The sequence below is a fragment of the Anolis carolinensis genome, chromosome 1 (assembly GCF_035594765.1).
Source record: "Anolis carolinensis isolate JA03-04 chromosome 1, rAnoCar3.1.pri, whole genome shotgun sequence".
Classification (NCBI taxonomy): domain Eukaryota; kingdom Metazoa; phylum Chordata; class Lepidosauria; order Squamata; family Dactyloidae; genus Anolis; species Anolis carolinensis.
Window position 1 is genome coordinate 245,872,116 of NC_085841.1, and position 14,112 is coordinate 245,886,227.

General features: G+C 37.7%; 1 protein-coding gene across 1 annotated transcript in view; it reads right to left on the reverse strand.

The window, feature by feature from the left end:
- cntnap5 (contactin associated protein family member 5) overlaps positions 1-14,112 on the reverse strand; it is a 482,960-nt gene that overhangs the window by 296,851 nt on the left and 171,997 nt on the right. The window lies entirely within an intron of this gene.

Consider the following 14,112-nt stretch of genomic DNA (forward strand, 5'->3'; position numbering starts at 1 on the left):
CTTCAAGGCCACCTGATCAGGATCTTCAAGGCAAGAATTTACTGCACTGCCCATGATAAATGGTCATTCACTCACTGCACATACTCCCTCGGCACATCCTTGGGGGAGTTGCCTCTCTTTCTACTGATGAACAGATCATGGTGCTGGAATTTCCCTCTGAATTTTCGCCAAAACCTGTTTTACTGCAATTTCCTCCAATTGGTTCTCATTATAATGTCTAGAGTATTATACTGTAAAGATATATGATAAACTGTTATGTCTACTACTGAACTTAACTGGGATAAACATTAGGGGTATGCAATGTTTTTGTTAGTCCTCGTAAGTCATATCAAATTTGTTAAATTCATACTTACGAAGCTGTATCTGACACGTGGGCATAGCCCAAACCAAAAACTTAAGAATCAAAACTTATCCAATACTCTTCTGTTTGCACTTAATAAATCTCGGAAGACCCACAAAGTCAGTTTCAGTGCAAGGAAGCAAAGCCAAGCCAAAAAGGCTGCCTTTCCCCTTCAAATTAATGGCCTCTCACCGTGAGGAGAGGGAAGCAGCAGGGAGAAGTTTTCCCACTTGCGCATTTACTATAACAAAAAAGTAACAAAATTTCATTACTCTCGTGATTGTAATAAAAGTTTTACTTACAATACTTTAGAAACAAAATGGCAGCATCCCCTAATTTTGTAATGACCTTTGAAATATTTTTAATCAACTGCACATGCCTAATAAACATATCCATCTCTCTGAATTTATTTATCTTCCTAGGGCTAGTTTCCTACTTGAGTGATGGGAAGAATTCTGTAATCCTTCAAATGTTAGTGGATAGAAGCATCCAGCATTCCTTGTAATTGGGTATGCTAGATTGGGACTCGCAGTCCAGCAAAATCTTTGAGGGATATATCATTTTCCTCTGCAACAGAAGTTCAAAGTTACTTTTAAAAAGTGATTAGCTAAAGTTATCATTCTACAAAAGTAGTTGTTCGAAATGCATTAGTAATTTTAAACTGCAAAGTTACATTTGTAATTTTAAATAATCTGGGTTATGAGTTATATTCTGACTTCAACTACACTGAGAGTTTGCTATTAGGATCAACAGATGTCTTCATCTTACACATCTTTTAAGGATTTATCCAACACATATCTGCAACACACATAAACAGCAAATGATAAAAAAAACAGGAACAACATGCAGTGCTCTTAAAGCAGTCCTCTCAGTCAATATATTATTATTATTAACTTTATTTATATCCTGTCTTTCTCACAGGACTCAAGGCGGCTAACAATCCACACTAGACAAGTTTAAAAAGTGCAATACAAATGTTTGAAAACAATTAAATAGTAACAGTGTGGCAAAACAGAATTAAAACACAATAAATACACTAAAATGGCCTTTAAACTCACATCCCCCCACCCCCAATCCCACCCAAACTCCCCAAAGCCTGCCCCTTACCCTTTCCCAAACGCCTGTTGGCAGAAGAAGGACTTGACCCACTTTCGGAAGGCCAGTGGAGATGGGGCTATCCTGGTCTCTCTTGGGAAGGCGTTCCATAGACTGGGAGCAGCCACTGAAAAGGCCTTCTCCCATGCTCCCACCAAGCGCACGTGAGTGGGTGGTGGGACCAAGATAAGCCCCTCCCCAGTAGATCATAGATATCTCCCAGTTTTATAGAAAGAGATACAGTCCTTCAGATAACCTGAACCCGAACCATATAGAATCATATAGATTTTATGGTAAATGATTTTTTTGCTTCTTCTTTTTTTTGCTAAAGTGGCTAAAATTGTTATTTAAAATATAACTGTTCACCTAATCATCAACACACACAATAGAACACAGGACAGATGTAGTAGGCATAACATTAAACAAAACTTGAATAGTTTAATGTTCCTCCTCTGACACTTAAAGAGACCAAACACCTCTAACTATAAAAGTTACAAAAAGTTAGCTACACCATAAAAGATGTATAGCCATATCTTCTTAGGTTATAATCATAATGGAAAATAATTGTACCATGATTATGAAGGTAATTGCCTTAAACCTGGTTTCCAAAACCTATATTATAAAGGTGCCTTGCTCAGGATACTTCATTTTATCAATTATGTTTTTAAAGTGGTGCCCAAGACTATTGACAATACTCCAGAAATGGCTTAGCCAGTGCAAAAGAATAATGACAAAAATGATATCTAATTGATTCAGTACCTATATTCTAGTTTAACTTAAGTTTATACTAACAATGGATTTAGGCCTGCATTTGATAATTTTATGCTAAAATTCAAGATCATAGTTCCAAGGACATAGTTCCTCATATTGAGATCAGTCAGGAGACTTCCTCAAGCATTATGCACAATAATGTTCATTTATCTTTGAATAGCCTTGCTACATCATACCTTTTCCTCAGTTTCCAAAGGAACATGTTAGCTTGGTAGATATATTTTCTTATTGACACAACAACATTGTATGACACAGCAAACAAGATAGATATGCTGGATTTTGTATCACAAAATCACAAGTCGAACACTTCCCAAGTGTCTAGGACTGTGTGATGTATTTTCAGATGATACGCGCAGATCCCAGTAGGGTGGCCTTTTGTAGTTGGCAGATCGTAATTTTGTCAATGTCTATTATTTCCAAATGCCGGCTGAGATCTTTTGGCATGGCACCCAATGTGCCCATCACCACCGGGACCACCTGTACTGGTTTCTGCCAGAGTCTTTGAAGTTCAATCTTGAGGTCCTGGTAGCGGCTGAGTTTTTCCTGTTGTTTTTTGTCAATGCAAGTGTCACCTGGGATGACAACATCAATGATCCAAACCTTTTTCTTTTCCACAACTGTGATGTCTGGTGTGTTGTGTTCCAGAACTTTGTCAGTCTGGATTCGGAAGTCCCACAGTATCTTTGCGTGTTCATTTTCCAATACTTTTGCAGGTTTGTGATCCCACCAGTTCTTTACTGCTGGGAGGGGGTGCTTGAGGCATAAGTTTCAATGAATCATTTGGGCTACATAGTTGTGCCTCTGTTTGTAGTCTGTTTGTGCGATTTTCTTACAGAAGCTGAGGATATAATCAATGGTTTCATCGTTTTCCTTGCACAGTCTGCATTTTGGGTAATCAGCTGATTTTTCGATCTTGGCCTTAATTGCATTTGTTCTGATGGCTTGCTCCTGGGCTGCAAGGATCAGGCCTTCTGTCTCCTTCTTCAGTGTCCCATTCGTGAGCCATGGCCAGGTCTTCTCCTTATCAGCTTTTCCTTCAATTTTGTCAAGGAACTTTCCGTGCAGTGTTTTGTTGTGCCAGCTGTCAGCTCTAGTTTGTAGTGTGGTTTTCTTGTATTGGTTTTTTGTCTGCTGTGCTTTAAGGAGTTTCTGATTTTTGACTTCAATCAAAGCAGGTTCTTCACTTTGCTTTACATATTCTCTCTTCTATTATTATTATTATTATTATTATTATTATTATTATTATTATTATTATTATTATTTTAAAGTCTAAAACCTCCTTAACCTACTGTATCTGTATAGGCTTCTGACTTAGGGTCTGCAACATGTTAATTCCAAACAACACAGGATCTATTATTGAAACAAGCTTGAAAACTTGTATTACTAGTACTGTTATATTGAAATAAAAAGGAGGTAGCCTTCTGGAGTATCTAAAGAGTATTTGATAGTACTCTGGTCTCTCTTAAGTTCTTTATTGTTCAATTTTGTAAATGCCTAATATAGATACATCATATTTATTTTTATTGTTTAAATATGTAGGGTAGAGTGAGACACAAATCTATATACACAGAACTGAGATATCCAGGGTTTTCCTCTAGACACATAATTTAAACTCAAGGATGTGTGGAAGTAGGAAAAATCTGCCATACTATTCATTTGACTGCATCTGCCAATATCAACATCAAGTCAATCCATTAAAAGGGTCAGCTGTTATACAACTCCAAGAAGATATTATTCTCTTTTTGTAATCAATTAGTCAGTACTCATCGATTTCTCTGTCATATAGCCATGGCACATTATAAAGGCCATATTATGTCTATTGTTGAAATAACTTCACTGTCTGCTAGTTCATTTCCGGTTATGGTTATGACTATAGTCCCATCTGTACTATCATATAATGGAGTTCCAAACTGTATTATAAGGTCAGTATAGAGTCATATAATGCAGTTTAACTGCATTGAACTGCATTATATTAGTCTACATTGACCATATAGTGCAGTTTCAAACTGCATTATATGACAGTGTAGATGTGGCCTGAGGTCCAGACTATTTAGCAGATAGTTTATCCCTCTATGAGCCAGACTAGGCTCTGATGCCACCAGAACAGGCCTTTCTCTCAATCTCATCACCATCAAAAGTATGGCAGGTGGGAATACAAGAGAGGGCCTTTTCAGTGCCTGCTCCTAAATTCCTTTCCATGGGAGGCTAGCCTGTCCCCTACTTGTTGTCTTTCCATTGGAAAACAATAATATTTTATATAGGTAGGCTTTTTAATAAAGAGGTTTTAAATCGTGGGTGAGGGTGCTCAATGGTTTTAGTTGCACTAAGAGCTTTTTATCTTTTTGATTGCATTTTATTATTTTACTCGAGCATAATTTGTTTTAATATTGTAAATAGTTAAATTCTTTTAAAATATTTACTTTTTGTATGCTTTGAACTGGATTTTTTTTAAAAAATTGAAAAGCTCCCTGAGTCCCATATTTGGGTGGAAATGCGGAATATAACTAAATATAGCACAGCCCAACAACAACAAAACATTATTGATTTTTTGGCCTGTTCTTGAGGCTATTTGGGATGCTTATTCAGAAAATTGCATTATATCAACTTGAGTTTCTTAGGTATAGTTATCATGGTTTTCTATGGACAAGCAGATGGCAACAGGTATATCACATACCCTGTTTCCCCAAAAATAAGACATCCTTGGAAAATAAGACCTAGTAGAGGCTTTGCTGAATTACTAAATATAAGGCCTCCCACAAAAGTAAGACCTAGCAAAGTTTTTTGGTTGGAAGCACACCTGCCAAACAGAACACCAGCGCATGCAGAATTGGTAAATGTATATACCAGTTGTACATGGAAAAATTCTTGATAGGATTCACAGTTTGTCTGGTTATGTTGGTTTGTGATGACTACTGTATAGTATATAATAAATGTTCTTTTTTTTGGTTCAACAATAAATGTGAATTCTTCTTCATTGAAAAATAAGACATCCCCTGAAAATAAGACCTAGGACATCTTTGGGAGCAAAAATTAATAGAAGACACTGTCATATTTTCGGGGAAACACAGTATATTATGAATCTGAAAAACTAAAGCTGATAGGGGGAAACTGGTACCATTTTTGGAATCAGAAGGTCAAATATACCCAAAACAAGACAAACATTTGAAGCACCAAAAAGTGTGTTATCATCATATACATGAATTGGGGAATAGACAAGACAGATAAACCTATACTTGTTGAAGCATCTGCCTTTAGGAAAGCCGGTGTAAAAAAAACAGGCAGAACTGTGTGGCTATAGTTATAATGGGTAGGTAGAAGACAAAGGCTTCCCTTAGAAAAGACTGCCTGCTCATCAAGGAATAATAAATTAAATGGCAACGTGAGGACAAGGCTGATGTTAAACTTTCAATCTCACTCATGGCACAAGCCCCAGGATGACCAACAGCAATGTATTTACAGCTTCCCACAAGCTGGTGACTATAATGACTATGGTGATTATCTTTTCTCCCACTTTATTAAGCAGGTAATGGAGTAGGTTTGAACTGTAAGTGTAAAGAAGCAGTGTTGGCACACAAACATGAGTGGTGAGATGGCAGACTGGAAGTTAACTGCTTTCCAAAGGGAGGTACTTGAAGAGGTAGCTAATGCCTTCTCTTTTGTCAAAGTCACAGAGGTGATCTCTACTGAAGGAGGGGCGGAAAAGTAAAAACTAGGGACTCTCAGGTACCAGCACTACAGATGTTCTTTATTTGCATTACTGGATGGCTCAGAGCCAGAGTTCAGATGCAAAACTATGTCCAATGCCGTGTACAGAACAAATATTATCCACTTTATATCTACTATGTGATGCTGACATCTCCCACTAAATTGTACATCCTTAAATAATAATTAATTTGATATATATTTAATGAAGATGCAGTATTCGTGCCTCTTGCAACATTTGGCATGATAGTCATTTTGATGACTAAGGTATTGACAATACATTTATGAATTAGGTATACTGAGTGGTCTGTATCATGTGATTCACTATATATTGGGTTATATTGGGTTAATCAAGTGCATGGATGGACCCCAATTGTTCCTAAAGGTTTCAGAGCTGTAAAGGGAAAATGGATGTGCATTGCATTTTATAATCAACATGCTTCTTTTAAGAGCCAGTGTGATATCTTTATTTCAATATTGGATTAAACTCTGGGAAAGCAAGGTTCAAAAACTCACTTGGCAAAGAAACCCACTGGGTGACCTTGACCAAATACATTCTGTCAACTTCAGAAGAAGACAATGACAAATCCACTCTTGCGAAAGAAAACCCTGTGATAATGTAACCTTGGGGATGCCTTAAGATGGAAATTACTTAAAAGCATGCAACAAACAAGTAAAATGTTGCTTTATTAGGATGAATAAAGCCAAGTGGGAGTGGAGGGTTGATATGTTGTAACTATTCTTGGTTGGGGTTTATTCATCTCTATCTCTTCCATTGTACATTCTTCCTCCAGAAAGCCTCTCTTTTCACCAAAATGAATTAGAGTGGCAAAGCAAATTAGCACATGGCAATACTTCCAAGGACAGGATTGTATTTCTACTCAGATAAGAAATTATAAGTTTTATGGAAAACAAAGATGAGCGGAACAATAAAAGTGTGTGGGTGGCAAAATCTGCACCTTATTTCTTGAGTGTGGAGTTCTACTTTAGTTCAATAGAACAGCCAAGTGAATTCCATTTACATCCTTGAGAATTCAAGTGGAGCCATTAACAATTGAGCTCACTTAGTCCATATGAATAAGTGTTCTATGAGTACCCCCTTGGACTTCATCACAAGGAGCTGGAGAAAAGGAGGGAAAGTGAGAGAAAGAGTTCCATGGGGTTCTGTCTTTAAAGAAGACTGAGAATTTACTCACTCCATCACACTAAGATCACCTCCTCCGGCTTCTAACTCAACCATCTGCTTAATTCCCATCACATGGACAGACGATGACTCCTCCCATTTCAAGGATACCAGCACATTTTGTAAAACAGGCATCCTTTAAGGCAGCACTGCCTTGAAGACCCTTTCACTGAAGTAGATTTAAGGCATCTTTTAAAAGGTGGCACTTTCCATGGGGTCGTTTGCACTCAAGATCCTTCTGCCGAAACAGAAGCACCTTTCTTAAAGCAGCACTTTCTCTGCGGTCATTTGCACTGAAATTTCCTTCCATTGTCCCTCCAGTATTTTGATAATTTATCTGTTTTTAAAAAACATCACCCCGGAGTGTAGGAAGTGGTTTTAAATTAACTCCAATCTTTTACCACGCCTCTGCATTGGCGATCTGAGAAATGGATATTTTGGCTGCTCCTACTCACAGCATCATCATTTTATTTACAAGCAGGCAATAAAAGTGGACAACAGGGAGGGATTAACATCACATGGGACAATTCGCAATTTTTCCCCATCTCTATGCATGAAATTTGAAAATAAGTCGATTGCCAACCAGCTTAGGAATTGCTGGAAAAACCAACACTTTAGAAATGGCAAAATATCCCACCACCATAGTTGAAGCATCGTGTGAAGGGCACCGAACTGCAAAACTCTAGATGATCTCTCCCAGCAGTTTTATGGAAATGTGAAACAGCATGGGGGACAGAATTGAACCCTAAATGACCCTACAGTTCACCGGTCAGGGAAACGAACAGGAGTCCCCCAGCTCCACCTTTTGGGTCCAATCCTCCACGAAGGACCAAAGCCACTGCAGAACAGTGCCCCCAAGCCCCATCCCACAAAGGTGGCCCAGAAGGATACCATGGTCAATGGTATCAAAAGCCACTGAGAGGTCCAGGATAACTAGCAGGGGCACACTCCCCGTCTAGATCTGGAATCTGCAGTTTGGAATTGCATTGCCTTTTTTTAGCTGCCTCATCACACTGCTGATGCAGCTTGTGATCTCCTAAGTCTCCTAGATCCCTTATACATGAACTTCTCTCAAGCCAGGTCTCACCCATCCTATATCAGTTCAATCAATTTTTCTTTCTAGATGTAGTACCTAACATTTCTCCCTGTTGAAATTAATTTTATTACTTTTGACCCAGTTCTCTAATCTGTTAACCTCATTTTGATTTCTGATTAGCTAACCGGACTGTAGCGCAGCTGGTTAAGTAGCCAGCTGCAATAAATCATTCTTACCAAGAGGTCGTGAGTTCGAGGCCAGCCCGTGTCGGGGGTGAGCACCCAACAATTAAAATAAAAAATAGCCCCTGCTTGTTGTTGACCTAAGCAACCGAAAGAAAGTTGCATCTATCAAGTAGGAATTTAGATACCGCTTTGCAGGGGCAAATTTAACTAATTTACCACACTATAAAAATCGTCCAGCTCCCGTTTGGAATGAGGTATCCATCAAGATGCCACAGTGGATAATGAAGCAGCTGCTCCCCCTGTGGCTGGAATTGAGCATCTCCTCAGGAAGCTGGAATCTGGAGTATGTTAAATCGCCTCTGCATCTCTGTCTCTGTCTCTATGTTTATATGGCATTGAATGTTTGCCATTATATGTGCACATTGTGATCCGCCCTGAGTCCCCTTCAGGGTGAGAAGGGCGGAATATAAATACTGCAAATAAATAAATAAATAAATAATGATATCTGCACTTCTAGTACCTTCAATTTCTTCTTGCTGAATTCTGAAAACTCACTATGGTAAATAGAGGTAAAAAAGAATGTACATGTTTCATTGTAAAAGCAAGACCTAGGCAACACAAGCACATCCCTTTGGGAATAGCTGATCCATGTGGCATTTGCAACAGTAACATTTGAAAGCTTTTTGTCCAAGGGGTTTGGTTTAATCAATGTCATTTAGATGTGTTAGTTAAAATGTCAGACTAGATCAGTGGTTCTCAACCTGATGTTTTTGGCCTACAACTCCCAGAAATCCCAGCCAGTTTACCAGCTGTTAGGATTTCTGGGAGTTGAAGGCCAAAAACATCTGGGGACCCACAGGCCGAGAACCACTGAACTAGATGTTGGATGGGATGGGGGAGGGGGCAGCACACAGAGTGACCCAAAGATGAAGGGAGACTCTGTCTTATAGGGCCATGGTTAAATAAGCAGACAGGCCACCTCTGTAATATTATTAACAGGAAGACACATGAACACTTGAAGTAAAACAGAAATATGATGTTTATTTGTGCTTGAATAAAGAGGTTGTGTATTGGTTTCAGTAAGATAACAGGCTTTGCTTTAACAGAGAGTGGTACTTTAACTTTAATTCCTTAGAAAAATATATTCCCTCACAAGGAGTAAAAACAGGCTTTTTAAACCTTTGTGTTCTCTCTCCCAGAGGCTCTAAACACAAGCTCTCTAAACCCTTAGAGGCTCACTACAATTGTTAGTACTTCTCCCTGAAGGCTAATTAAACTTTCTCCTCAAAGATGTTTCTCATTAACAGTTCCCAAATTCTTTCTTCCTCCTCTAAATTCCACTACCTAACTCCACAAACACCAAGCCCTATCTCTTCAAACACCAAGCCCTATCTAACTTTCTAGCTGAATAGCTCTTACTGCCTTTCTGGCTCTGCTCACCTACTGTTGCTAAGCAACTCCCTTCAATTTTATCAACCAATCAGACTGCACTTCCACACATGAAGCTGCCTGATGACTCCTCCCCTTCGCCTTGCTTTGCCTGGCTTTGCTTTTCCAAGCAAGGCCTTGAATTACATTTACACAGCAACCCTGCAAGGTAGGCTAATCCATTACACATGGCAATAAGGAAAAGAGGTATGTCACACTGAGCTCCTTAGAGGAAGGATAAGGTACAAATGGCTTAAATAAATAAGATAACTATGTGGAAAGTTTCCTTGCTCATGCTTTATGGTCCTGATGGCTATTGTCAGAGAAAATTATTTTATTTTAACCATGTGGTTTATTATTGGAAAATGATATAGCAGATCCATCCAAAGAAAACTATTTTCAGCAGCCCAAATCATTACCCTCACTTAAAGGCCACTATTTTCTTTATATGCATAATCATACATTTATGCATGCTATGAACTCAGGTAAAACCAGCCACCATTTTCATGGCTTGATGAGAGAGTAGAACTTCCAACTGGAAAAGATCACACTTGATAGGGAATAATGTTTACATGAAAGACAAGATTCTTCCTCGTGAAGAAACTCTATTTCAAAATGTCATTGATCAAATGATACCAAGGCTATAAATAATGGTTCACTAATATATTTTATTATGTGATTTTGTCGGATATTTGACTTATCATCTCTGGCTAACCCAAAATAGATTTTGTTAGCACTTAACCTGAATCAACTGAGGGTAGAATATTTTGAGGTCATTCTTTTGACAATGGTAATAGACCAAACTGCTGTTTTACATTTTTGAAGATTTACCCTCTGTATTTGTGTTTTATGTCAGAAGAAATGAATCACTCTGAAGAAGTGAATATCTAAAACAGGTTTTATTGTAGCCTTGTTATTCATAATATATCTGTTATCAACTGCACATTCTGTTTTCATCTCATGTTAAAGAGGGTATGCAATGCATCCTATGCAGATTCTGGTTGTTTGTTACTTACTCTGTTATAAATCTACATTTGGGGTTATATGCTTTATAGTCATTTCCTTCTATGACAAACTAAAGCTTTTTATATTATCTCTTCTACATATGATTTACCAGAGATGGCTTGCAGGGCATATGTAGCACTTTAACTATCTATTTTTCAGACCACAGAATACCCCCTCACTACAGAACAGACAACAGTGATGATGCTAGAGGTCGTGGCAGTTACATCTGTTGTCCTGAAATCTTGGCGACCTCCTCCTGAGCCACTGAATTCTGCTACAGTTGTCACTGAGGGCCCCTTCTATACTGTCCTTATATCTCAGGATCTGATCCCAGATTATCTTCTTATCTCAGATTATCTGGCAGTGGAAACTCATATAATCCAGTTTAAAGCAGATAATCTGGGATGAGATCCTGGGATATAAAATACCCTGTTTCCCTGAAAATAAGACAGGGTCTTATATTAATTTTTGCTCCCAAAGATGCACTAGGTCTTATTTTCAGGGGATGTCTTATTTTTCCATGAAGAAGAGCTCACATTTATTGTTGAACAACAAAATGAACATTTATTATATACTGTAAAGTAGTTGTCATCACAAACCAGCATAACCAGACAAACTATGAATCCTATCAAGAATTTCTTGTTACTACCATTATTTACATATACAACAATCTATGGTACCTCTTGCAGTTTAGGGTTCACAAGGTTTCCACGCTGATTTCTCTCTATTCTAGTTTCAATGTAGTCATGAATGATGAATAATATAATATACTATAATAATAATATGATAATATAATAATAATCTATATATATAAAAGAGTGATGGCATCAGGGCAGTGGACAAAACAACAAAACTACAGGCCCCCCAACCTCGAAATTTGACAACACAACCCATCATCCACGCCTCAAGGTTGATACAACAAAAAGAAAAGAAAAATAAAGTCCTAATTAGAGGGAGAGCAATAATTTTTTTTATCCAATTGCTGCCAGTTAGAGTGCTAAGCTCCGCCCACTTGGTTTCCTAGCAACCTACTCAGCTCACGGGACAGGCACAGTTAGGCCTCACTTAGGCATTTTCCATAGATTATCTGATTTTAACTGGATTAAATGGCAGTGTAGACTCAAGGCCCTTCCACACAGCTATATTACCCATTTATAATCTTATATTATCTGCTTTGAACTGGATTATCTTGAGTCCACACTGCCAGATAATTCACTTCAGTGTGCATTTTATACAGCTGTGTAGAAGGGGCCTCATATAATCCAGTTCTAAGCAGATATAAGATTATAAATATACAGTAGAGTCTCACTTATCCAACATAAACAGGCCGGCAGAACGTTGGATAAGTGAATATGTTGGATAATAAGAAGAGATTCAGAAAAAGCCTATTAAACATCAAATTAGGTAATGATTATACAAATTAAGCACCAAATATCATGTTATACAACAAATCTGACAGAAAATGTAGTTCAATATTCAGTAATGCTATGTTGTAATTACTGTATTTACAAATTTAGCACCAAAATATCACAATGAATTTAAAACACTGACTACAAAACATTGACTACTAAAAGGCAGACTGCGTTGGATAATCCAGAACTTTGGATAAGCAAATGTTGGATAAGTGAGATTCTACTGTAATATGAAATAATTACTGTGGTAATCCAGAACAACCCAATTCTGCCATGGAGGACACAATCCAAGCAGGCCCAACAGATGGCCACCCAGCCTCTCAATAATAATAAGAATAAGAATATTGTACAATCCTAAGGTTAGCAGATACCCCTAAGGATCATCCAGTTCAACTTCCTTATATCATGCAGGAGGACACAATCCAACCACTCCTGACAGATGGCCATCCAATATCTGCACAATAATAACACACATCGAATCATAGCATCAGACAGTTAGGAGACACACCTAAAGGCCATCCACTCCAACTCAACTCTGCCATGGAGGACACAATCCAAGCACGCCCAACAGATGGACACCCAGCCTCTCAATACTAATACTACTACTAATAATAATAATAACAACATCATACAATCCTAAGGTTTGGAGTTACCCCTAAGGGTCATCCAGATCAACTTCCTTCTACCATGCAGGAGGACACAATCCAAGCGCTCCTGACAGATGGCCATCCAGCCTCTACATAATAATGATGAAGATGAAGATGATGATGATGATAATAATAATAATAATAATAATAATAATAATAATAGAAGCATAGAATCCAAGAGTTTGGAGAGACTCCTAGGGGCCATCCAGCCCAACCCTTTCTACTATGCAGCTGGACACAACCCAAGCTTTCACAACACATGGACAACGTATAAATACTATACAATACTAAAGGTAAAGGTAAAGGTTTCCCCCTGACGTTAAGTCCAGTCATGTCTGACTCTGGGGCCTGGTGCTCATCTCCATTTCTAAGCCGAAGAGCCGGCGTTGTCCGTAGACACCTCTAAGGTCATGTGGCCGGCATGACTGCATGGAGCGCCCTTACTTTCCCGCCGGAGTGGTACCTATTAATCTACTCACATTTGCATGTTTTTGAACTGTTAGGTTAGCAGGAGCTGGAGCTAACAGCAGCCGCTCACGCCACTCCCGGGGTTTGAACCAGGGACCTTTTGGTCTCCAGCTCAGTGCTTTAATGCACTTCGCCACCGGGGCTCCTTATACAATACTACACAGGGACATAGACCCCCTCTATCCTCACCACTTTCACAGTACACAAATAACCAAATGCATACTAAACATAAAGACAACCATACAACAGACATTCAATACCACCACTACCTCAACAAGTTCTCACCAACACCACCAGACAACGCCACAGCAACGCGTGGCCGGGCACAGCTAGTATGATATACAATATATTAATGAGATAATATAATAATAGGATATAATAATAACAGAATAGCATAATAATATGGTATTAATGATAATATAATAATGGGATATAATAACAGAATAGCATAATAATATAATAATAGGATAATATAATAGAATAATAGAATGGAATAGAATGATATAAAATATATTAATAGGATAATATAAAATGGAATATAATGATAACAGAATATGCTAATAATAATAAAATAATAATATGGTAATATAATAGAATAGTATAGAATACAATGATATAAAATATATTAATAGGATAATATAAAATGGAATATAATAATAACAGAATAATAATATAATAATATGAAAATATAATAGAATAATAATAGAATAATAATATAATGATATAATAATAGAAAAATATAATATAATGATATAAAATATATTAATAGAATAATATAATAATGGGATATAATAATACTAACAGAATATGATGATAATAATATGGTAATAGAATAATAGT